We start from the raw sequence: 26,555 nt of genomic DNA, 5'->3' as shown, positions 1-26,555 counted from the left end.
TTCCAGTACCTTTTCCTAGATAGTTCTCCTAGCCTTGCTTAAAAAAAAAATGTCATGGATATTTCATCATATGTATTTGGTTGTTTCTTTGGATTGGCTATATCACCAGGGAATATGGTTAATAGTATTATATGAAGCATTGATATTGATTTAGTGGATCCCATGTATCAATTGAGGTCTCAAAAGGAAACTACATAGTTCTTCTAGGTAGGTTGTTAGGAGTTGAAATCATCAATTGGAAAATTCTCAGAGTGTAGGCCTAAAATGTATAGTGGCTTTTCAAAGAGGGATATTTTTTTTGGGGGTAAAAAGTGCTATAGTCTTTGAAGCATGTTCCAATAGTTTCATTATTTTTTATTAGGATAAAAGCATAATTTGAATCATTTCCCACCCTTCCATTGTGTATGAATTTCCAAACCTGTTGCCCAACTTTGCAAAACGCTTGGACTAAATCAATCTATATAATAGAATAACTAAGAGAGAAATTATTTAAAAAATACCTTAGGTATTTAACTCAACCATCCAGGATGGGTCGCTAACATGCAAGGAGCGTATGACTCCAACATTCACAGCCTTGCAAGGAATATAAAATAGAACATGGTTGAGTGTAGAGGTTGTTGGTTACTAGTTTGTTGCTTGCTCTAAGAAAGAGGAAACTAGAAGCCAAATGAGTTCTAATGGCTCAAGCAAAGGAGGTTATCAAATTCAATCGCAAGAAGATACCAAAGATATTTAACCTCTACTGGGTTCTGGTGAGGAAGAGCATGATAGCATTGGTCACACTTCAAGTGAAGCCATAAGAAATCACCAGCTAAGTGATACACACAACGATGAATATATTACCAATGATAATCCAACTAAGAATTGGCAACATGAATGTATGGAATTAAGAAAAATGGAGGTTAACTTTATTCCATTTTTTATCCAAGCGAAGGTAGTTTTGAATCAAAAATGTAGTTCATATTATGTTTTCTTACCACCCACGGCAAGCTAGGAATCATGGAACAAAAGCTCAAATAATAGTGCCACTAAAGTGGGGCAACCAAGATCATGGAGTATGTCGAGGAAAGAGAAAATGGAAAAATGTTATATATCTATTTAGGAGTATTTTTCCTCAAGGAAATTCCATGGACATTGTATTTATTCTTGATGTGGCCTCCCTGTACTTGAAATCCCTTCAGCTCGAAATCAAAAGGTTGGAGGCCAATCAAAATGATAGAACTTTTTCGAAGCCTTGAGATCCCTAATTGATGTGGAAAATCACATAGCTTTTAAGTTTTAAGCTATGTTTACATTCTTTGTTGGACACCAAAAACATCTTCTTCTCTAGTTTGGGGAATCATGTTGAAATGTGCCAAAAATAGCTTATTTGCTAAAAATATGAAGGAATAAAGATTTTAAAAAAAGTATGTCTACAATGACATATAAGCAACCATAACATTGGATTTCTCAGAATCTAGCAGAGTAGAGAAAATTTGATATGCTCCACCTGTAGGGAGAAAGTCTAACAATTCACAAGTGTGCAAATCTAGAAAAAAAAATGGAATTGGAAAAAGCCTAACAAACTTCAAGAAGATGAATCAAGTGAAAATTATATCAAGGAATGAGTAGTCAAAGACCTAAATGATCAAGAAGGATGTCGACAGTCTCATTAGCCACAAACCTATTGGGTATTCCCACCTTGACACATATTCATACATATCACAGATGACATCATTTAGCAAATAGAAAGATATATATATATACTGAGAGTGGTTGTCCAAAACTAAATATAATGGCCATCCTTACATGGGCCATTCTAGTAGTAAATGTTAAGGAAGAATGTTCTATGCCTGAGCAAGAAAATATTTCATAAAATTAGCCAAACTTAAATCTGTACAAAGTACCAAGAACTAAACACAAACTATCATGCTTATTTATAGTTGTCTTAGATTACAAGCCCACCAAGGAAGAAAGCTAGTAGTAGAAGTCTAGAAACCAAAAATATATTATGCCAACAAATAAACTTCTCGCATGTTCCACCATGTCTTTTAGCCCATTAAGTGAACAATATCACAAATAGATGTAAGACATGAAAACAACTCACAACTTATCTTCCATCTCTTCTAATAGGGCCCATTAATGCTACGTTATTATGTTCAATGGCTAATTTTTCTATTTTCTTAGTGAACTTATAAGTTAATTTGTTCAATGAATGTAGTGAACATAGAGTAGCTTGAATATTTCCCAATACAATTTCCATGAAGAGATTTTAAAGCTAGCAAGGAAATATCTCCAAACATTGAAAGGTAGCAGTGATTGTGTTGCAAATATGCCATGCTTCAGGCACAAAGATTGAGTTGTAAGGGAATTTTTTCTTAGCAGAAATTTTGGGATCCTAGCACTCATGCTAGGAAGGTGTGGGAACTTCTTGCTCGGGAGTATGGTCCTCTCAACTCTGGTTTCCCCCTTGATCATATAGTTGCAAGCCCTTATTCCAACATCCGAGTTCAATAACATTGATATTCTTGGGCCAATTTAGTAGGATTGGAAGTGGAGCTTTGGCCTTCAGTGTGACTTCTATAACATCTATTTAGTGCTTCATTAAAGACATCTTGTTTCCCTGATCCTCAATGAAAGATTGATATCTAAGTATCTAGAAGAACATTGGGTTTACCATATTCATAGAGTTTGGATGGTGCAACTTTCCTATATCTGACAAGCTTTTTGTGTGGTGGGTCATTTATCAAGGGATTCCTTCCAAGGCTAGGTTGGCCAAGAGTTCTCAGATAGACTTTGTCTAGTTTGAAAGGACTTGGAGACGGTCAAGCACATTTTATAGTAGTGTTGGATTGCCAATTGATGTTGAGGCTTGTTTGAGACTACTCAACATGATGTGTTACTTCAGGGTAGGGTGCACTGGCACACTACCTTGTATAGTGATGGTCATTCTACAGTGACTTTTTAGGGCTTTAGCATTTCTTGTGGATCTCAATGTTGTTTGTGCAATTGAATTTAGGTGTATGTTTTTTTTTTATCAGAATATTTTCTTTCTCTCTAATTTCAGTACATTGTCAAAAGATGAGGTACACCATCAACACTTCTGGTATAATCATTTTTACTTTAAAAGAGGTTTGCATATTTTATCCCTCTTGACGCTTGGTAGATCTGGAGTTAAGATGGATCTATGTTGGTTTAATTATTAATTATAGATTAAATATAGTTATTAATTTTTATTTTTTATTTTTTATTTTTACCAAGTCATAATGTTAACATAGTTGTTAAGTTTACTTATGAACCTAAAATATAAAGAAAAAAAATTAACAAAAATTGAATTGGTTGAGGGGAAATCTTGAATAAAATATAATATTACAATATTATATGTTACCAAATATTTATTACCACACCCACCCAATAAAAAGTGGCCATGGGTGGAGGACAATATTAATTAAAATGTAATATTATTACATTTTACTCAATATTTCCCCACCCTTGCTAATTTTATAGTTTAGTTTATTTACTTTCAAACTTCAAATATAAAGAAAAATTACAATAAGAATTGGGCTAGTTGAGGGGAAATATTGGTTAAAATGAATATTATAATATTATATTTTACACAATATAACCTAGTAAAAAATAGATGGAGGTACGTAAATTTATTAGATAAAATATAATAATTACATTGTTCTTAATATTTTCCCACCTCCGAACATATCCAGACAAATGCCTAGAATGAGCATATACAAGTTGCATGGATTCAATGTCATCATTTTCTACAACTAATTACGTATTTAAATATAACATCATATTAGGATGGATCTAGGCTAGTTCAATTTCCCCCCGAAATAGGTTATATTCCACATGAATATCATGGGTCAATACCATGGATTCTTAAATCCATAGGTCAATACCATGGGTCATTTTTTATTTTTACATCTTCCTCATACTAGAATATATACACAACATCTCTTGCACACACACACACACACACACATATATATATATATATATATATATGAATTGGGTTGTAGAGTGTCTCATGATGCAATTATCTCATTGTTTGTTGCTCATAATTCCCATTTTCTATATTTAAGATGCCATCTTGCTTCCCCTTCAAATTTATGGTTGCACCTTCTAGATCCACAAAATCCCGAGCACATATGGGAGGATAGTTTTGTGCAAGAGGTGACTTTGCAAAGTGGCCAAGTGGTTGTAAGATTGCATTAGAAGCAATGTGTCCAAAAACCTCTAATTAAAGACAAATAAAACTAGCATGCCTTTGAAATGGGGGAAGGAAACGCCGAAGAGAATGCAAGGTGTATATGTGGTAAAATAAAAGTAGAATGTCTTTTTTGGATAGTGAGTTGTGTATTGCTATGTTCCATAGGTGGTTGCTTCTAATAGAATATCAACAAATCTAAACTAATAATGGGTGATTGTAATAGATTATCAATAACAAGTGGTTGTTTCTAATATATGATTGTGTGAAAGAGGATCTTAATCATCTCCTTCAAAACATTGTAAACATATCAAATAGAAAAATAAATAAATAACATAAACAAATAAAAATAGATAATATGTTTTGCCATAAAAAGTAAAATGTTACAACCACTAAAATCCAAATTAAAAAACATTAAAAAAAGGTTCATATAACTAACCCAAGCACCAACATTAACAATTTTGAAAAGAACATTAAATTGTTGCAGCAAACTAGAGACATGTTGAGTGGTGAACATAGTACATACATATATATGTTATTTCCATGTTCTTTGTTCTAAGGTTGTCAAACTAATGGAAATTGTCTGAAACAACTTCAAAGTTCTTAACTATTATGCACTAATAAGGTTTTTTTCAAATAACCAAAGTGACCTAGCACTTAGCCACTTACTATGCTAGATCATCCACTGTAGGAACTGGAATATTTGGTGAAATAGTTATAGTTCTTAACTGCAAGGACTCAAGTTTGAAAGTACATTGTTAGTGTATCATTAAAGCAATTCTTCCTTGACCACACCATAAATATTGTAAAAATAAAACATATTGAACATCAATTGAACAAGAAAAAGCAAGGGAGAATGATCATTGTCAAGTGAAAGGGTTCCCAAATTAGAGAAACAATTTTAAATTCAACGACATTTTAAGAGAGAAGAAACAAATATAAAATGTATTTGCTAAACCAACCTTGATTTTTAATTTCAAGGAAATTTTAAAATAGAAGAAACAAAGATAACATATATTTGCTAAACCAACCTTGTTATGGAATAATTTAGTCCAAAAAATTCTCTCTAGATAGGGGGGCACTAGAGTAAGTATAACAACTCACCCCATCTTTTATCTGTGACAGAGGATGCAATTTTTCTTTACAACTGGAAGGAGTGAAAATTACAGTGTAAAGAAAAAGGAAATATAGTTGAGACAAAACATTGATCTATAGTTTGTGTCAATCTTGCCACAATCTCAAACTTTGGAACACCATCCCCATCTCCTAAAACCCTCAGCAGTTGGTGCCTCTTCAATGAACAAGTTTGTTTCAATTCATTTGATGCATAAATCCTATTGTAGCACCCGGCCATGGCCTGTGAAACCAGAACAATCCAAGTCATAGATCCAACCTAGAAATTGTATCAAAAAATTGATCATATATTCTCAACTTTGAGGTGAGGTAGATAACAAAGACAGGGAAAGCTATATTAAGTCAAATTAATGGAATTGGTTTGCAAATTCCATAACCTGGAAGATGAAAACATGGACCTTTCCATCTTGAAACCCTGCTTTCCAATGTGACATCAATTTCACATAAGATTCACAATGATTTTTGCTCAGTCCAAATTTGTACACATTTCTTGAATTTCACACACAATATTAACATAATTGTTCTAAATATGCCAAAAAAATTATTCCTGGTTATCCTTCTCATCTATAATTTCTCGAAAAACTAATCATTTGCCTCCTTATTTTCAAGCGGTCCCAAGGATGGAAAGAAGGGTTGTGATGTTTCTGACCTGGCTGCCTCCATACGTGCCACAAAATATCTCATAGCATTTCTTTGACAACATGCTCTCCTACACCAACCCCGAACCCCAACCCTTGTTCAAGTGGGACACCATGGATGTGACTACGACTGTGATTGTGACCACAACCACAAGAAAAACCACCACATATATGATGAGGCCACGACTGCTAGTGACACTGCTCAATCAAGGTTCATTGAAGATTCTCCAATTAAGATGTCAAAAATGTCTATTGTGGCCATGGAATGGAAAACAAGAAGGGAAACCACATCTAACTCTCAGTCCCTTTGGAATGAGGGGGAGCTAAAGGCAGTGGAAAGGAGCATTGGTGAGTCCTAGCGGATTGTACCACGTATGAACAGGGAAGATGAGAACCTCTTCAATATAGTGTTAGTAGTTTGCAAAGCCATTTTTCCAACTTCCTTAACATGTTGTAGTCATTCATTGGGCGTGGACAGACGACAAAATCACTCAAAGAAATCTCCCTGAAAGAACGCCTTCAGCGTAATTAGTTAATGATATTGCAAGATATAAATCATTGTTTAAAATTTCATAAAAATCAATTTACAATAGAGAGAATGGGTTGAATTGCATATACAATTATGAATCATAATTATTATCGCCCCTAGCAAGAATGAATGCTTACAAATAGAAAATTTCCTGAAACTTTGTAGTGACGAAGACAAAGTATACAACCGGAAGTCAATTCACATGTAGCTATGAAAATGGAAATCCATGGAGTTTGGCTTCAGTTAGTTGTATAAACGTAATGCACTTGTAAAGATTGGTGAATTCAGTTCATTTCTAGTCAAATATAAAGTATATCCTCCAATGGTTTTAATAGCCTAAGTAACAACTTAATATACTTGTCAGTAGTTGCAAGCGATATTTTAGTGACAAAAACTTCATGCATCTTACTCTGAAATCACCTCTTGTAAGCCACTCAAGCTTCTTTGCAGCAAATGCAGACCAAATCAATATGTTAGCCCCAAAATCCATATTCTAAATAAGCCTCAAATTGATATATCTGTAAATAGTGAAATGTTGAATCCTACTGCTTGTTTTCCAACTTGGATGAATAGACATCCAACAAGGACACAGACTTCAACTTTTTGACCATTTCTCAACCAAATGCATTGTCCAAGGGATCTACAACGATCCTTGATAGTAAAAAAGCTAATATTATAATGGTAACCTACAAATATAGTCCCTTCTTTTCCATGCCTTAAAAGTGTTTGATCTCCATGAAACTTTGCAACTACTTAAATGAATATCTAAAAATTGAAATTAGCAAACTTTCATCAAGATATAAAGCCTCTTACCAACTTATAAGGAATAGAATAAAAACACAGAGATAAAAACACATCACAAGAATTGACACACTTATTTTCCTCAGGAAACCCAAAAGGGAAAACTTGCTTGCTTGATGTGGCTATTTTATTGATTGTCTTGGAACAATTGAATCTATTACTGAGCAAATTGTCTCACTATAGAAAGTGTTATGCTTTACTCACAAATCTTAGTTGATACAACTAATATTAGTCTACCTTGATCACTACTTGATCTCGATTCCTGCACACAATTCTTCCTTTTCTACCTCCTTGAATTCCTTTGCAAACCCTTTTATCTTGCTTCAACTCCGCTCCTCCTTCCTTACGCACTTCAACCCCTTAATCCTTGCACTAATCTCTTATTTCCTAGCACACTCTAGGCCCTATTTTATAGCGCACTTGTGCCCTATTTCTTAATGCACTTCAGCCTCCTATTCTTTAGGACCCCATCTCCTCTCTCTTGCACACAACCAGATCCTAAATCCCAACACACTTGTGGCTCCTATTTCTTAGGACACAATTCTTGCACTCCACAATCAAAGCTCTCTCACAAACTCATCAACTATGTCTTGTCACAAAACTCTGTGCACAAAAAAATTGTATTTCACTTGTGCCTTCATCCTCTCTTTATAGGTGAACTTCAATCCACACAAAAAGAGGCCCAACTTAATTTAGAACTCGAGCTCTGATACCAAGTTAACTGAGATTGTTACTCGCTCTCCTTCCAATCATCACTGGATTTGTTAATTCTTGCTCTCTCCAATCAAGACTAGAGATCTAACTCACTCTTCCTTCAATCAATATTGAAGTCTAACTCGCTCTAACTGAACAGCTAACTGCCACCTCGTTATGTAGTCAACTAATGAAGACCCCACTTAACTGAAGCTACAACTATATGCATGTTAGAGAATTATTCCAGTAAACTGGAAATAACTCATCCTAACTAAAGTCTAACTCATGAGGACAACTCGAGGTCTTCATTGGCTATGACATAAGCCAGAATACCTTTCTCACTACATTTTCAACACCCCCTCTTAACGAGGAAGGTACTTCTAGAGAAACCTCATCCAACTGGATATGTCTCCAACACTACCACATTCTTTGCTGCTACAGTTGCTCCCTTTGAACTAGAAGACTTCCCTGCTTTCTCTTTCAGAATCCAATCTGAAGACCTATTCTTTCCAACCATGATTTGCGAGTCTATCACCTCAGTCATAAGTGCCATGTACTCCATGTAAATCTATGGTTGTTTACTCTAGCTGAAGGCGGTACTAGGAGGTCCAATGCTCTTGTGATTCTCCTTAAATAACTCTTTTTCCCACTTGGATTGAACTCTCCCTATACTAGGGGACATTGACTGAGTGGTTGCATTTGCTCGCTCTGGGCTCTGCTCCTCATCATCCTACTGGTCAGCCCAACTACCAACTATCCGAGACTCAAACTGAGATATTGGATGAGGCTCCTTCTTGAGTAGCTTCTTTTCAGGTACTCTAACCTGATCTTGCTCTAAGGACTCCCTTAGAGATCTACTCTCCTCAACCATCACCTCTCTACTCTGCACACTTCCTACCTTGTTGCTCAAAGTTGTGTTTGTCTCTACCTAGAACTTGTAGAGATTCTTCATCCTCACACCTATGTTCTTCTTACATCTAGAAGCCAAGTGTTGGAGGTTAGTCTTACCTTTATTGAAGATGACATCATAACCCTTGTCCTCAAGGGTAGCTAGTGAAACAAGATTCTTCTTTAGGAATGGAACATAGAGAACATCTCTACGATGGAGAGGATTACCTTACTCCCTCTAAAAATTGGCAGTACCAACTTCTCTAGTAGCATACATGCCATCAAATCCTAGCTCAATCTAAAACTGCATGTCCTTCTCCTTTAAGTGGCTAAAATACTTATTGTTCCCGATCATGTGGAAGGATGCTCCTAAATCAATATACCATACACTATTGTCTATTAATCTTGTTGTTATGAATAAAATATATATAAATAATATAAACATAAATATTAATTATAATTATAATAATTACTAGTTAATTAGTAATTAGTACTAAAGAGGCATGTCTAAATAGGACATAACCTTCCATGAAGAGGCACCTACCTAGGGTATATAAGCAGGCCCTCACTCTCATTTGTATCATCATTATCATTCATACTTTTTAATATATATATCCTTGTATCTCAAAGGATATCTTTATATTCCAAGTCTTCTGGAGTATTTAACTTGAAGAATGAACTTTGTTCGTTCCATTTGGTATCAGAATTTTTCGATCCTTTGGCCGCTTAACCGCTGCACAGAATCGTTTTCTCCAATCCACGTCCTTGGCCGTCAAAATTCATCAACTTTGTTGTGTGAAATTGAAAGTGTTTCGCTATAAAAGTTCTGGAGTTTCTCAGTTACTAATTTCGTCAGAGGCCCTTGGCCATTTTTAAAAAAATAAAATGAAATAAACATAATAAATATATATATATATATAAATACAAAATACAAAATAAAATAGAAAAGTATATATTAAAACTTGTAAAAATATAAATAAATAAATAAAGAGAAAGGAAAAAAAAAAGAATGACTTACCTACCTACTACTGTACGACAACAACCAATGGCATTGGTCATCCAATATACCCTCTCGTAGCCAACTGTTGGAATCCACCATTTGCAGGCAGTCACAGGTAGCCACAAGCAGACACCCTGACCCAACAAAACTTGCTACCATCGTTGTTCAGATTTGTCCCTGGACCAGTCATGTTGTCGCATCTGCATCTTTGTGTCGGATGCCTTCCCTGCCCAGTCTGATCGTTCCCAACCACTGCCACTACCAACGACTATATCCACCAACCACACCACAACGCTATTCACTTTTCCACTGCAATTTCCACCAAATGCAACTGACGTCCTACATACAACCTGCACCACCAAGATTGATTCGCCCAAAGATCATGCTACCACCCATTTTCTATTACAATAGTCAGTCGTCGACGTTCCTTGACACTACCACTGTCACAGACTAGCAACTTCCACTGCCACCGCTACCCAACAATTGTTGTCATCACTATTTCAAAGTGTTGTAGACACCCACTGTCGTGCAATAGGCTACGATCTACAGCGTGGCCGTTGTCGTTGACTAAATCTTCCCAGCCCAATGTTGTCACAGGCTAACTCCACCGCAGCCACAACCACCTCTGCCAGAGTTGTCGTTCACATACCCTGTTTACTAGCTACCAGAACTATCGTTGTGACATACGCACCTTTCCAGCACGCAGACCTACCACCACTGCTACACACAATACCTGCCACAACCTCACTATACAACCATTGTTTAAGCCTTAAGTTTCTTATGTTTTGATGCCATCTTCGCTCATTGACCCTGTTGTGCGCTCCACTGCAACCATACACGTCCAAAAAACTTCCAAGCAACACCATCCATACCATTGGCCAATCGTTGCATTTTTCAAAGAAATATGACGCGACATTCAAGGAATCGTGATGGTATAAAATTAACTCCATATATAAGAAGAGTGGTATATTTAAAGAACATATGTTTAATATGTATAAATATATGAAAATGTAAATATATGAAAATGTGACTTGTATTAAAAACAAAATAAGGTACCAAATACATCAAAAGAATTATTAAAGTGGAAAACACTTTAATTCAAAGAGCATAGGTAAAGTAAATTTTCTAAAATCAAAAGAAAAAATACTATTAAAAAAGAGAGAGAGAGATTTATAAAGTAAAGTGTAGGATAAAAATTATTGAAGTTCAAGTTTTGAATTATGAAAGGGGTTATTCGAAGTTATCCAATAGTTGAAGGGTATTAATATTAAAGGAAGGGTGAATTTGAAGGAAGATCATCTCCACAAGAAAAATGACATCTAATTCGGAAATGAAGGCCGAAATATTCCCAGAAACTTCATATAACTATGTCAGTGCTATTTAGAATTAAAGGGTTTATTGCGAGAAAATATGTTACTATCGCTATCTCACTAGCCAAAGATAAAAATTACATAAAACCTAAAATCGCAAACCAATTAGCAATTCCCGAGTCAAATATAATTGAAAAATTACACTGTTATAACAATAAAAAATATGAAATAACCAATTTATAGTTAAACATTGGAGATTATATATTCATATCACATTTCTCAGTTTAAAACCTATGGAGTGATCAAGGTGACATTATTTTAGGTTCACCCTGGGTGGCAACTCTCGGTTCCTTCATCCTAAATATGAAGAAAAAGTTTTTGACATTTTCTTACAAAAAGAAAAAGTAGCGCTACAAGATGTTACAGTGAAGCTGAATTCAGTAATACCAGAAGGCGTACTAGATATCTCAAAAGTAATTTTTCAAGAAGGTAAAAAATTACTACAAAATATGCAAAGAAAAGTTGACAAGATCACTGCTGAAAAAAATGAAGAAGTTTTTCGGCTTAAAGACCATAGTGGAAAGTCGTTAAAATACAAGTTAAAACATTATATTCATGATGAAGTATCGAAGTTGCCAATCGTAACAACTCCAATTGAAGATAAAGGAACGAATATCAAACCAGTCAATACCACAACTCAAGAAGAGGATAAGTCAGTTGAAGGAAAAATACACTCACATGTTGCAATTCAAATGATGAAAATTCCAAACAAATATTTTGTACCTAACTCAACAACTGTGGTACCAAAAGAAAATCAAAAAATTGCCACACACCTAATAATGGAAAGTCAAACCAAAATAATTCCCTATCGACATTTGAATCACGAGAGTATACAACTCAATCAAGCTACGTATCTATACCATTCAGAACATAAACAAAAATCTGATGTATCGAAGAATATTGAAGTAAGCTCAATCTAGTCCAGCAATAACAATTCATCACAAGTTTCTAGTAATCGAAAGATCCACAGAAGTTTAATTTAGGATGGTCGGATCCTTTCTCTGTGCGAAAATTTTATATGTCACTCCAAGGATCATATCATCTTGTATCAACAAAGATGACAGTTCCAAGACGAGAAGACATTTGAAACAAAAAACGTGATCAAGCCTTTTCATCAACAAGCTTTGAGGACAAATCTTTTTGAGGAGGAAGTCAATGTTATGAATAAAATAAATGTATATAATATAAATATAAATATTAATGATATTTGTTATAATGATTAATTAATTAGTAATTAGTACTGAAGAGGCATGTCTAAATAGGACATGACCTTCCATGAAGAGGCACCTACCTAGGATATATAAGCAAACCCTCACTCTCATTTGTATCATCATTTTCATTCATGATTTTTAATATATATTCTTGTATCTCAATGGAGATCTTTATATTCCAAGTCTTTTGGAGTATTTAACTTGAAGAACAAACTTTGTCTGTTCCACTTGCCATGCAAGATATCAATGAGAAATATTTCTCAAACTGGGAAAAGATGCATATACCTCCAATGATATAGCTACATGATTCTTACTAGACTCCCTCCGATTAGGACACGGTAGCATAGTGCCCGTACTCATGGAAATGGAAGAACTTAATCTTGCTCAGATCCTTCTTCTTCTCACCCTTCTAACTGGACTCAACCACTCCTTGGCCCTTCTTTCCATTGGCTTTGTTTCCTTTTCCTACACAGGAAAATTTCTCCTCGTCCTCTTCCAAAGTTGATCTCCTAGCTCTCATCCCTCTCTAGAGCTCTTCTTGAACACAATCACTCCATAACCTTTCCCAACTGGGAATATTCTCTCTAACACATACTACATCAAAAACTATACCAAGACTTATGGAGTCGCAGAATCATAAGATTCACAAGGTATTTTTTTGCTACTGTCTTACCCACACCACCTAGCTTATCCTAAACCTAAGTGAACTTTGAAAGATATGTAATGATAGGCTCTCCTTTGATCATTGGGATACTTCCTAGCTTCTCATTGAGAGCAAGCTTCCTGGCATCACTAGAACCCTGATACAAATCTAAGATGGCTTTAAACATCTCATATGTTGTCTTATTCTCATGAATATGTGGGGTAATATGATCTTTGTTCCCCTAAAGAATGATCCTCCTCTCCTTGGTGTCATTCTTGTTATGATGGGCCAATTATTTGGCATATGTAGGTGGCATTATTTGTTGCTTCACAAACTCTAGCACCCCATTATCTTCTAACACCATTGGTATTCGCTCCTTCCATGCACATAAATTTGAGGCTTCCTCTAAAATATGATCTGAATTTATTCCTAGGAACACCATATTATTATCCAAAGAACTGCTTTGCTTAGCTCTTCAAACTCTGGCACTAGCCTTCCTAACTAATATGCACCCTTCATTAACTAATTAACTTGGTGTTTGTCTTTATACTGATCTCTGCTCTTATAACTGTTAAATTTCCATGAAACTCTGCAACTACTTAGATGAATATGTGAAAATTGAAACTAGTTAACTTTCACGAAGATACATAGCCTCTTAACAACTTATAAATAGTGGAATAAAAACACAAAGATAAAAACACATCACACAGATTGATGAACTTATTTTCTCAGGAAACCCAACAGGGAAAACATGTTTGCCTGATGTGGCTATTTTATTGATTGTCTTGGCACAATTGAATCTATAACAGAGCAAATTGTCTCACTTGAGAAAGTGTTATGCTTTACTCACAAATCTCAATTGATACAATTTTTCTTGGCTTGCCTTGATCACTACTTGATCTCGATTCTTGCACACAATTATTCCTTTGCTGCCTCCTTGACTTGCTATGCAAACCCTGAAGTCTTGCTTCAATTTTTCTCCTCCTTCCTTGTGCACTTAAACCCCTTAATCCTTGTGTTGATCTCCAATTTCCTAGCGCACTCTAGACCTTATTTTCTAGCGCACTCTAGACCTTATTTTCTAGTGCACTTCAGCCTCCTATTCTTTAGGACCCCATCTCCTCTCTCTTGCATAGAACCAACTCCTAAATCCTAACACACTTTTGGCTCTTATTTCTTAGAACACAATTCATATGCTCCACAATCAAGGCTCTCTTACAAACTCAAAAGCTCTATCTTGTCAGAAACCTTTGCGCACAAAACAATTGTAATTTACTTATGCCTTCATCCTCTCTTTATAGGTGAACTTCGATCCATGTAAGGAGGCCCAACTTAATTTAGAACTCGAGATCTAATAGTGATTTAACTTAGAATGTTACATGCTCTCCTTCCAGTCATCATTGGAGTTGTTAACTTGTGCTCTCTCCAATAAACATTAGAGATCTAACTCGCTCTTCCTTCAATCAAGACTGAAGACTATGAATATTTTTGTCTTTGTATTAGTTTGGGCAGTTGGTACCAGTTAGTCCATTTCAGCAGTTTGGTACTTAGTTTGGTACCAGTTTAGTCTAGGCGGGCAGTTCGGTACTTAGTTCGGTACCATTTCTGCAGTTTGGTACCTGATTCTGCACTTGCGCACCAACAACTATGGGCAGTTACGTCTAGATCTGTAGCTATGTCCAAACTTGGAAAAAAATCAAACTAATTCCAAGTGGCAGCATTTCCATTTCCAACGAATGATTTAACATGATCTTGAATCATAACAAAATTATTTTAAATGATATTTGTTATTTTAATCATAGTATGGAGCGAGAGTTTTTTGGGAGTCAATGTTGTCTTTTGACCATCGCTTCCTCTGCCTTATGATGATATAAAAGAAAAATCTGTGGAATAGTGTGAGATTAGGTTGAAGAGGATGAAGAGAGACTTTATTCTAAAGTTGGTTATTGTAATAAATTTGAACCTTCATTGGTTTGAATTAATCGTTGGAACATTTCCAAGTTGGGAAGGGCCCCTCGATTCAGGTAACGCCCTGGTTTTTATTTGTAGAGTAGTTTAATATTCAGTTTTAGTTTTTTTCTGATTGCAAATTTTATTTGATGGTATTTTCAGTTCTTTTTCAGTAGATTTGTATTTCACACAGCCTTAGATCTATTGTTCTACCTTTAGATTTGTTAAGTAAAATGCATTATGATCAAATTAGAATTGACGTTCTCACGCTTAAAAGTTAAGCAAACTTGAATTGGTTTCTTAATATGTTTTGGTACTCATAAATTTAATCTACAGAATTTTTGTAATTAATTCGGTACTAATATTCAAAATTTCAATTTCCAGACATTTTGTACTTAATTCAGTACCGAGTTTTGTACTAGATCAGGATATATATATATATTGAATTTTAGGATTCTTTAATTGATTGGAGGTTTGCAGCGATTTGGTATAATATTCCTATAGCAAATAAGAAACTACAATATATCATTATGACTCTAAGTCTGCTTAGTATTTATTTTTATATTTTATTAATGCACTTCTTGTAGCTTATTGCCTTGTCTTTTTTACTTGCCTCACACACTTTTTCTTATAGTTGTCGGTATTTTCTTTTCTGCAATTTACTTTTCTGTAGCATGTTTAATGGGTTTTCATCACTAGAGGATTATAACCACTGAAGGCTCAAGACCTAATAAGCTACATAAATAACTCCACATGAACAATGTCTATTGGTAATGAAAGATTGTGGTTTAGAACCTAATAAGCATTAAAGTCTCACATTCCAGTGACAAGTGATAATCCATAGTGATTAGTTCTTTCTAGTGTTAGTTGTTAGCATAACCTAGAATATGCTCTAATCATGCATTTCATGTGCTTGCATCTCTAAGTCTTATGATCCCGAATTTGATAATTAAATGTTGGAATTAAAATACATATAATTCCACCAACATTTTTGGCGCCATTGTCGAGGAGGTGCTAACTAGATTAGAGCATAGTTGTTTTCACATGTTTTCGGCATGATTTTAGTGACAGGGACAACTTGGGGGTGGAGATAAAACGGTAAGACGAGAGGTAAGAACTTGCACATCCACTTTGGTGGGGTTGCTCCAACGCCTTTTTGTTTCCTTATTTTTATTTGCAAGTGTTTTTTCCTTTATATTGATTCATGAAAATAAGAGAAGCCTAAGTTGTGTGAACATATAACTTGATGACAGCAGGGTCTTAGTAGCATGGTGGCGCTTCAGGTACATGATTGGTTTGCATTTGTTTTAAGCGTGTTTCCTTCTTATTTTTTTAGGATTTTTAATAAGAACTCCATACACTAATCCATGTGCAGGACATGGACTAGGTACTAGCAAAGCAATATTCAAGGATGATCAAGGGTTTGGAAGAACTCTCTCAAATGCTAGCAATGACTAGGATATCTTCTTCTTAGGAAGAACAAATCTTGATAGTGGCCAAGAAATTATTTGCCTTCCCAAAAACGAAAGAAGAAAAACAACTCCATGAATCACATCCACACGAATACTTCACCCTTGCAAACTTGTTGAGTAAACTGAAGAATCATGGAGTGTATCCAAAGGAAAGCAACCATTAGAACCGAGGAAACTGAAGAATCATGGAGTGTATCCAAAGGAAAGCAACCATTAGAACCTGAGATTGAAGAATTTTTGACATGTTTATCTACGGATCCTCTAATCACACAAGACGATAATCATCTAATGCTAGAAGATCTGCATGGCGTGGTAAAGGAGGATATGCTAAGTGAGTCAAATAACGAGGTAAACCAAAAGCGTTTTGATTTTGTTGAAAATCGGTTCAAGAAATTATAAGGCCATACTACTCCTTCATCTTCCTTACTTTTTGACATCATCATTAAAACAACTGATACTTCATAGTCAGGTATGCATTGAAGATTATATTCTAAACTTGAGTATGAATGCATTTTTATACATATTACACACATGGTTACATTGGAAATACTCCTATACTTGAGGAGAGAAATTTCTTTTTCTCGAGTAGGATAATAAATAAATAAATGTTGAATATAATAGTTAGTTTAGTTCTAAAAATAGAGTGCAACATCTTTCTCATTTGATTTGTATAAGTGGGGATGTTAACAGCTAAAAAGTAAGTTGAAAATGGTAGATCTATGTTCCTATTGGATATTTTTGATGGGGTCTCTTTCAGTTGCATATTGTTTTAGAGAAGATTTCCACTTAGTCTTATTTCCAACTACAGCATGGTTCAACTATCACTTTGCTTTTCCACTTATTATTTCTTTCTTATAGTTAGATTTGTTTCTAGTTTTTCTTTTCAATAAAGTAAGCTATAACCATTATGCTTGGAATCTTATGTGAACTTGGAAATGATTGCATTGAAACATCATCTGGTATCGCATACCAATTGTCTGGTACCTTGTTTCAACTAATCAATACCCGAATTTTGGTACCAATTCATTATTTTGCAAGACAAAGCAGGATTTAAGGATATTGTTCATTTGGGATACTTGAATACTAGAAGAATATTTTCAAAAGCGGAAAAAACATATATAGCAATGGAATGGAACACTTAGGAGTATTTGATGACATCTTTCATTCTACCTTAAGTTGTTAAAAATGATGCATTTATGCTTTATCATTACTTATCTATTTTAAGACCGATATTTCACAAAAATGATTGAATAAGCATACATTTTCATAAAAATTGAATTGAATAATAATTCCAAACTATTCATAGTTGTCATTTATGTTTTGGAATTTCATTTTTTCTTATTCAAATCATTTCTTATTACCAATACGAAATAGTTGCTCAAAATATAGCTACCAAAACATATTAAGAGGATTAAAACAAAATTAAAAGGTCCATACAATGATACCAATGGAAAAAATCAACTTGAATACTATAACCACAACACCAAAGCATGATCTCCAAGCATATTATTAAGACTTGCAGTAGAGTTATTGAAGTCTCTACTCATAGTGGAACACTACTTTAAAAGCGAAAGCATACATGAAAACTATGATTAGTAGGACTTTAGGCGTCTTTTGTTTATTCTTTGGCAGCCTCATCCATCTCACATTAAAAATGGCTCATTTATGCTATGTCCTTTCAGTACCTATAAGTACCTTATGTGTCCAAGGCATGATGCAGGTAATCAAAGTCACTCTGGAAGGTATCATCCTATGCCTTCAAGGGGCTTTCTAAAGTTTCTCCCCCATCTACCAATTGCAAAGGTAATGATCATAATATAAACTTAAAATGGTAGGAAAGATGGGACTAGAGCCTTTAGTGTAAAATAGGTTTAAGAGGTTGACTCATCGAGGCTATGGACGTCTGCTGGTAGCGGATACTAATACCACTAGACAAACCCATCGGGGCTATGGACGTTTGCGGGCAATGGGGCATTCTGCCTAAAGAATTGTCAACCAAACCAAGGCTTTTATCTACACGTACGATGGTTACTCTATAGTGTTACAATAAAAAAGAAGCACGTGTGGATGAAATCAAAGAAAAAATGAACTCCATAAATTCATTGCTAAATAATGGCCTTAATGTAACCTTGAGTCCTTTGTCATTGGTTTTTCATACTGTTTCTAAGATTTAATTATCTTAGAAATGGGACCTATGATCACAAAGAATTAATAAAACTCAATTTCAATGCTTATCTATAATACTTGGATGACTATAAGACTTTGGGATTTGGTAAGTAATGACTAATTTTTCATCGGTTCATCATTTGTTGTGATCACAAAAAAACCTCCTTCCTACAAAGAAGGGTAGCCCCTTAAATTTATAAAATGTTTCTTTTTCTTGAGCATTAAATTGTTAAAGGTTGATGAAATCATATGTAATGAGTGATTTGGAATTTCTTTTATGTTTGGTGTTAGTTTAGCATCATTTTAATAAATCTAAGATGACTTATTTTTGTTCAGTATTCATATCATTAGTTCCATTGTTTTGCTTTTCAGGTCCCTTTTTGTACTAGAGTCATCTCAGCAACCCTCCTCACTTCTTTAGTACCTCACTTTGTTTGCATGAGGACATGCAAAACCTCAAGCATGGGGGAGTGGTTGTTGGGACCTTTTCAGCATCTTCAGTTCATTCTCTTCAACTTTCTTTAGCAAATCAATTTGGAACTCATCAAATCCACCTCTTCTAGATCATTTCAGACTCTCAGCCTTGTGCTACCTCATTTTCAGCGTCATACAACGTTTATTGCAACATGTGCTATAAATCAAAATTCAAAAGGTATATTTGAGGTAAAACATGTTAAGACTCTTTAACTCATTAGAAATTAAGGAATCTTTATGATTAACCACTTCTTATTCCATAAATATTCATCTTTCTTAAACCCCCATTTCCAAATCTATTAATGCATATTCTAGTAAGAACATAGGAATGATTGTGGCACATGAATATCTATAGTGTCTTCTCCTTGTACATCATAAAGCATTCACAAAATCATCATTTGAATGCTCTCAATAAGAGGATGAAGTCATCGTTTCTTATCTGAGAAAATAACCACAAAATGAGTAATGGTCTTACAAATTTCCAAGTCCATATTTATTTAGCCATTATCTTCATCATCTTATATCATCCACCATCCCTTCTTAGTCCATATTTTGTTTACATGAGGGCATGCAAAGTCTTAGGCATGGAGGATTGTTGGTTTCTGAATATGTCATAACTCATACTATTCAATATATAAAGTCTTTATTCATAGGCCATATTCTGGCATTTATGACACTTACTGTAGCCATTTTACCATCAACTTCCGCTAAATGAACGTCTTCTACGCTATGGTTAAATATGATGGATTTCTTATATTTTTAATGGTTAAATGTGTTTTTGACATGGATTTATCAATGATGGGTTACTAATCTGGTTATGTGACCAAGGAGCATGTTCAACTACGAAGATTTTTATCTTTGTATTAGTTCTAGCAGTATGGTACCAGTTCCGCAGTTTGGTACTTAGTTCGGTAACAGTTCAATCTAATCTTGTGATTCGGTACTTGATTCTGCACCTGCGCACCAACAACTATGGCCAGTTACGTCTAGATTTGCAGTTACATCCAAACTTGGAAAAAAGTCAAATTAATGCCAAATAGCACCATTTCCAACTCCAACGAATGATTTAACATGATCTTGAATCATAACAAAATTGTTTTAAATAATATTTGTTATTTTAATCATAGTATGGAGCGAGAGATTTTTGGGAGTCGATGTTGTCTTTCGACCATCGCTTGTTATGCCTTATGAAGATATAAAAATATATCTACGGAACAATGTGAGATTAGGTTGGAAAGGAATCAAAGATACTTTATTCTGAAGTTTGTTATTGTAATAAATTTGAACCTTCACATGAAAACAAAAGCTAAAGTTTTTGGTGAGATTAGGTTGGAGAGGAATCAAAGATACTTTATTCTGAAGTTGTTATTGTAATAAATTTGAACCTTCACATGTAAACAAAAGCTTTTTGGGTAATGAATATTTAATTATTGAAATTTGAGCATCGTATTGGTTTGAATTAGTTGTTGGAAATGTTGTCAAGTCGGGAATGGCCCCTCGACTCAAGAACGCCCTAGTTTTTATTTGTAGGGTAGTTTTTTTTGTTGTTAACAGTAGATTTGCATTTCACAGTCTTAGATCTATTGTTCTACCTTCATATTTGTTAAGTAAAAGGCATTATGATCATATTAGAATTAATTTTTTTAGGCTTAAGAGTTAAGCAAACTTGAATTGGTTTCTTAATATGTTTTGGTACCCAAAATTTTAATCTACATAATTTGTGTACTTAATTCAATACTAATATTCAAAATTTCAATTGCCAGAGTTTGTGTACTTAATCCGATACCAGGTTTTGTATTAAATCTATATATATTGCAGTTTAGAATTCTTTAATTGATTGGAGCTTTGCAACTACTTGGTAAAAGATTCCTGTAGCAAAAAAGAATCTATAATAAATTATTATGACTCTAAGCCTACTTAGCATTTATTTTTATATTTTCTTAATGCATTTCTTGTAGCTTATTGCCTTGTCTTTTTCACTTGGCTCGCACGCTTTTGCTTATAGTTGTTGGCATTTACTTTTCTGCAACATGTTTAATGGGTTTTCATCACTAGAGGATTATAACCACTGAATTCTCAAGACCTAATAAGCTACATAAATAAAATGACATGATCATTGTTTATTGGTAATGACATGTTGTGGTTTAGAACTCGATAAGCATTAAAATGCCACGGTCCAATGACAAGTGATAATGCTTAGTGATTAGTTCTTTCTAATGTTAGTTGTTAACATAACCTAGAATAAGCTCTAATCCTGCATTTCATTTGCTTGGATCTCTAGGTCTTACGATCTCGGATTCGATAATTAAATGTTGGAATTAGAACACATATAATTCCACCAACACCTTGCTCACTACATTTTTCAATAAAAGGAACACTCCATGAAGGAGCAAGCAAGGTCGATGCCATCATTAGCAAGAAAATTAAAAGGAAACAATTAGTGGTAATAATGCCCAAAATTATTGCAGATTAAGAGAGGTCCAATAACTTGTAAAGTTAATTTGGGATATGTCCTGGAAGAATTAAAATACCTATTGCATAAGTGAAGTAAATGAATCTTTTGAAAGCTCTCAAAGCCAATACTTGCCATATTTTCCACAACCTACCCAGATAACTAAATAAATCTACTAGAAAGAGGACCAGTAATAATGTTTCAAAAAATTAACAGAAAAGACAACTACTATGAGAACAAATAAGAAATCATGTATCTAGATCACCCTGAGAGTAGATATTATCATAGAATCTCGTCCATCCATAGTATCCACCCACTCTCGGAACCCTTATGGCACCACAAGGGATCCAATTTTTGGTTTGTTTTCTTTCAAACAGGTGAATATACCAATCACTTATGCCCCTTATACCAGCTTTCAACAACTTATGCATACATGTGGAATCATCAATGTCATTATGCCACAATAGCTTGACATAAGGTGAGACTCTTCACAATAGTGCTCGGCGTATAAACAAAATCACATAGGCCTTCATGACTTTCATGCATAAACACAATCGCATAGGCCTTCATGACTTTCATGCATAGTATCATTGGGTCAAAAGGGATTTATTATAAAAAAGAAAAGGTAGAGGGAAAAGCACCACAATGCATTATGGAGATTGCATCAAAGAAAGTTGAAAGGTCACAATGGAAGCTAAAGCACAAAGAATGGGTATGAAGAGTTTTAAACACAAAACTTTGATTAGACAACAAGAGTTCAAAGACGATACACAGTTAATCAATGCAATAAATAAACAAGAATATTGTCATTTGTCAAGTTAGTGAACCTTAATGGATAAAGAGATAGAGATGCAGAGTATCCATTTATTGAGTAATAAGAACGAATATAACTATTTTTTAATGGCTATGGAATTTTATTTTTTATTTTTTACAATACTAGGCTGTGATTTTCCCATAAGTAAGATGCTATCACCAAAAAGATTGTGCAAAGCTCAATCAAAACTGGCCATACCATGGAACAATGTAAGCCCAATAATTGGCTATCACCCTCAACCCCTCCCCGTGAGATTTCAACTTGTGTCCTAATGAGGACTAAACCCCACACAAGCCAACTGATCTACCTAAAACCTGTTGGACACTATACAAACCAACTTATCTTCATCTCATTGATATTGAATTTGGTATTTATAAATCATGATATGGGTAATTGTGTTCCATGTATCATGTTAAAATGGTTTTTGTTTATAAGTATACTCGGTCTACAAATGCAGGGAATCCACTAGGTTGTGCTCATGGGAGTAAAATATAAATCCCTTCAAACACAGTCCTAGCCCCAAGAAGCAACCGTGTCATTATTTTGTTTCAATGGACTTCTTACAATCATCGCACATTTATCATTAATATAATTTTTTTCCTTCAAAATGAAGACACCTTTCACTTTAAACAGTGTTCTACACTTTTGCACCGTAAGTGTTAAAATATGAAAGAAAAGTTTCGTATTGCCTAGCCTCGTGGCTATCATTACTTACAAGATACAGTTTATTTGACAGTATCCCTTATTGCAGGCTGTGTGTTTGTCTCACCAAGAAATTGCATTAATCACAACAAACATTGATGGCAAAGTGAAATCTAAAAGAAATCTCCGCAAGAATTATCATTTCATTATTTACAAGATACATATTTTATATTGTCAATGTCCTTCACTGTGAGATTTTGTCTTGATCCCATCGAAAACAAAGAGCAAAACACCAAATCTATATCAATTGTATGTTAATGTAAGATGTTTGTGCATATTGCTTGCTATATTGGTTGGGATATTTTTACTCTTGTGGTTGAAAGTACCGTGTGAACTCGAAGCAAAAGATTATGAGAGGCTTGAGATTTAATGTTTCAGTCCATTTTACCCTCTTTTGGAAGAGTTCTAGATTGACAGCAGTTATCCAGATATTCAAACCCTTACATCACAAATATGCACACACACCCCACCCCTCAGAAAGTCGTAACGAAACTGGCATCTGGAAGTCCTTCGAAACAGATTGATAATTATTATTAATAGAAATTATAGTAATGTTTACCACGTAACAGAATTTGTTAGAGGCTATTGAAATTTGAAACCCTCTGGACCCTAGAAGACAACAGGGTTAGCAGAGTTTCATTGTCTTGTGGAATATAAACAATTCAACAATGCAGATATTTTATCTTGATGTGCAGTCATATATTTCATGCAACAACTACAGTTTATACTGTAATTCTAGAGCATGGACATACAATTTCAGATTTTTCTTCATTTTCCCATATCTCAGGTAGGGCTTCCTTTATGTTGAGAATGCTTTCCAGAGCAAAATCTGCTCCTGTTCAGACATATCTGCCAACCTGCAATCCAAACAAAAAGCAGTTATCGAGTGCTGGTTATAAAATTCTGTTGCAATTCCAACAAAACTGGTTTTATGTTTTTCAGATGTGAATTAGATATGAATAATGTACTGGGGACTTACCAAAATAGTATGCAACCCTGCAGCTTTGTTAGCTGCTATGTTATGTACACTGTTGTCAAAAAACATCTGCGTAGAGATATTTAAAATCGACTTTAGCAGAGTGGAGAGACAAAGAAAGAGGGAATTTTCATTGGAGCAGAAAGTTAAAGAAATAGGAGGGAATATGCATAGTCTTCAATGTTGTTTTTATCAATGTTCCACGGGACACGCCCCCTAGGGTGAGGGACGTGCTTATTCGCTCCTCCACGCTCCCGGGACAGGAAAACACCTAGGGAAACGTTTCTCCAAGTCTTTTTTTGGGGGCAACTCAGGGAACTTCTTTCTGGTGACAAAAAGCGTCCCCTCAATAATTTTTGCTAATAACAATTAAAAACATTAAAAAAAAATGTCCTTCCAATTTATTTTTGCTAATAACAATTAAAAACATAAAGAAATTTAAAAATTACAAATTTTAACATAATTAAAAAGCCAAAAAAAAAAATATATATATATATATATATATAAAATAAAAATAAAATAATAAAACATAATCATTCACATCTCTTATTCATTCTTCATTAACCTTACAATTTTACCTTGTCACCTCACATTTTTCTTCTATTGTCGTTCAACATTTTACCTTGCCGCTCGAGATTTTCCTGTTGTCACTCTCAACATTTTCCATCTACATTTTATTGTCATTCAAATTTACCATTGACCAGGGCCTAAGACATTTGGAGTTGCGATTTTGATTTTGTGACTTGGAGCTGTGATCTATTATTTAGTAATTTCTAAGAAATTTTACTAGTACTTCACTGTTTTCTATGCTTACTTTTAGTTTTTTATTCTATGGCTACTTTAAAGGCTTCAACATAATCTCAGCCATATAACAAATTTACTTTTCGATGTGCATTGTGTAATTTCAATTGTCAAATGATTAATTTAATTTAGATGTACCTTCCATAATATTAATCCCATCGCCAAATGATGTATATGAATTTAGATGGAACATTGTAAAATGTCGAATGATGGATTCAATTTAGTAATTTACTTTTAGATTTACAATTTTACATTGATGATTACAGAAATGACAAATGATAATTTTAATTCATAATAGTCTAATACGAAATTATGATCATATTTTTTATTTTTATATATTAAATTTTTTATAATTTTACAATTTTTAAGACTCTTATACCCCCCCCAAATTTTGGGGTTGCTTATATATGCCCCCCTTGTACATATCTTCGCTCCCGCAAACTTGGTGGAACATTGGTTTTTATTGACTTGACCTGGCTATGGCTAATAAGTGTGATTTTTGTCCAAAAAACAAAGGATGTGGTTTGAATAAACTCTAATGTTGTCATTCCATTACATGAAAGAGCTTTTTAAATATGAATAGTTGGGCATAGCCAAGAACACACAACTCACAGGATTTGAGAGATTTGTAGTCGGAGAGACAAATATGGCTCTTCTTGTTATATTGTTTGTTATGTGCATGGCCGCTTCTATGGCTATTGCAACGTCTATCAATCACTCAACATGCAAGCCATATTCTCATCATCCACGTCAATTTGTTTCTAAAGGCATGGTGGATGAAGCATTGTGTTATCGGGAAATCTAGTGTCTATGCAGCGCTGCTAGTCCCACTAACGCTGGTAGCTACCTTCGAAATAAACAAATTAAAACCACTTTCGTTTTCCTTTATAAAAAGTAGATAAGAGGGGAACAAAGGAGACCAACCTCTGTCTTGCGCTTGGTTCCTTGTTTGATTCCTCTCCCTTCTAATAGATCTTTGCCACTCGTTTCCTCGTCTACCTAGCTTCAAAGAGCACCTGTAGAATCAAAGCAGCATAACACTATCCAAGAACAGAGATCTACTATCATAAACAATATAGGACCAGATATACATTGACCACACAAATGCATATATCATCAATCATACAAGAATGTGGAGGAAAACTTGAATAGCTTTATTAATAATCAAGAATAGCAAAGAGGATTACAACCAATTGCTCTGACCCAGCGTCATCCTCTCAGCAAGATAGCCCTTCTTCACCTCATGAAAAGCTTAGATCACCCAACACTATGATGTTACACCAAGAAACCAGCAGCACTTCCTTACAAGATACAAAATTCTAGCCTCCGGATCTCTGGGATGAGGGATCCATATATAGATGTTTGCAAGGGGGGTGAGTCAGATTTTGAGATTTGATTAGTGTCCTCTCTCTGATAGTTCTTGATTCCACTTGGAGATTGATGATCTCTTACTCATCCCTAGGCGAATGCAGAGAGGCAAGTGTCATAGGAGAAGTTTCTGGAAGATTCCATGATCTTCCACCTCGCAAATTGACCCTGCCATTTGTCCACTCTCGCCCATCGCACCCCATAGAAGGGCTTTTCAGTATGCATCGCACCTCCCGTGTGCATTTAGGTGGGATGCAGCGCACTTTGACCATGGA

The 26,555-nt window shown here is 34.7% G+C and overlaps 2 pseudogenes across 1 annotated transcript in view; one reads left to right on the top strand and one right to left on the bottom strand.

Moving 5' to 3' along the window:
* The first annotated feature begins 385 nt into the window (after nt 1-385).
* On the top strand, nt 386-1,238 carry LOC149214248 (uncharacterized; annotated as a pseudogene).
* A 22,403-nt stretch (nt 1,239-23,641) lies between these two features.
* The window catches only part of LOC149214247 (uncharacterized), a 40,567-nt pseudogene continuing 37,653 nt past the window's right edge, over nt 23,642-26,555 (bottom strand). Inside the window, exons 10-11 of the transcript XR_016250059.1 lie at nt 24,115-24,436; nt 23,642-23,992 (exon numbers count right to left, since the gene is read on the bottom strand). The product of XR_016250059.1 is annotated as an uncharacterized LOC149214247 (transcript). The remainder of the gene's footprint in view (nt 23,993-24,114; nt 24,437-26,555) is intronic.

This window comes from Pinus tabuliformis, chromosome 1_1 (genome assembly GCF_031772625.1).
Source record: "Pinus tabuliformis cultivar Carrire ecotype Pingquan chromosome 1_1, CPIR1, whole genome shotgun sequence".
Lineage (NCBI taxonomy): Eukaryota > Viridiplantae > Streptophyta > Pinopsida > Pinales > Pinaceae > Pinus > Pinus tabuliformis.
The sequence above is the reverse complement of the archived record's forward strand: the minus strand, read 5'-3'. Positions and strand labels throughout refer to the sequence as shown.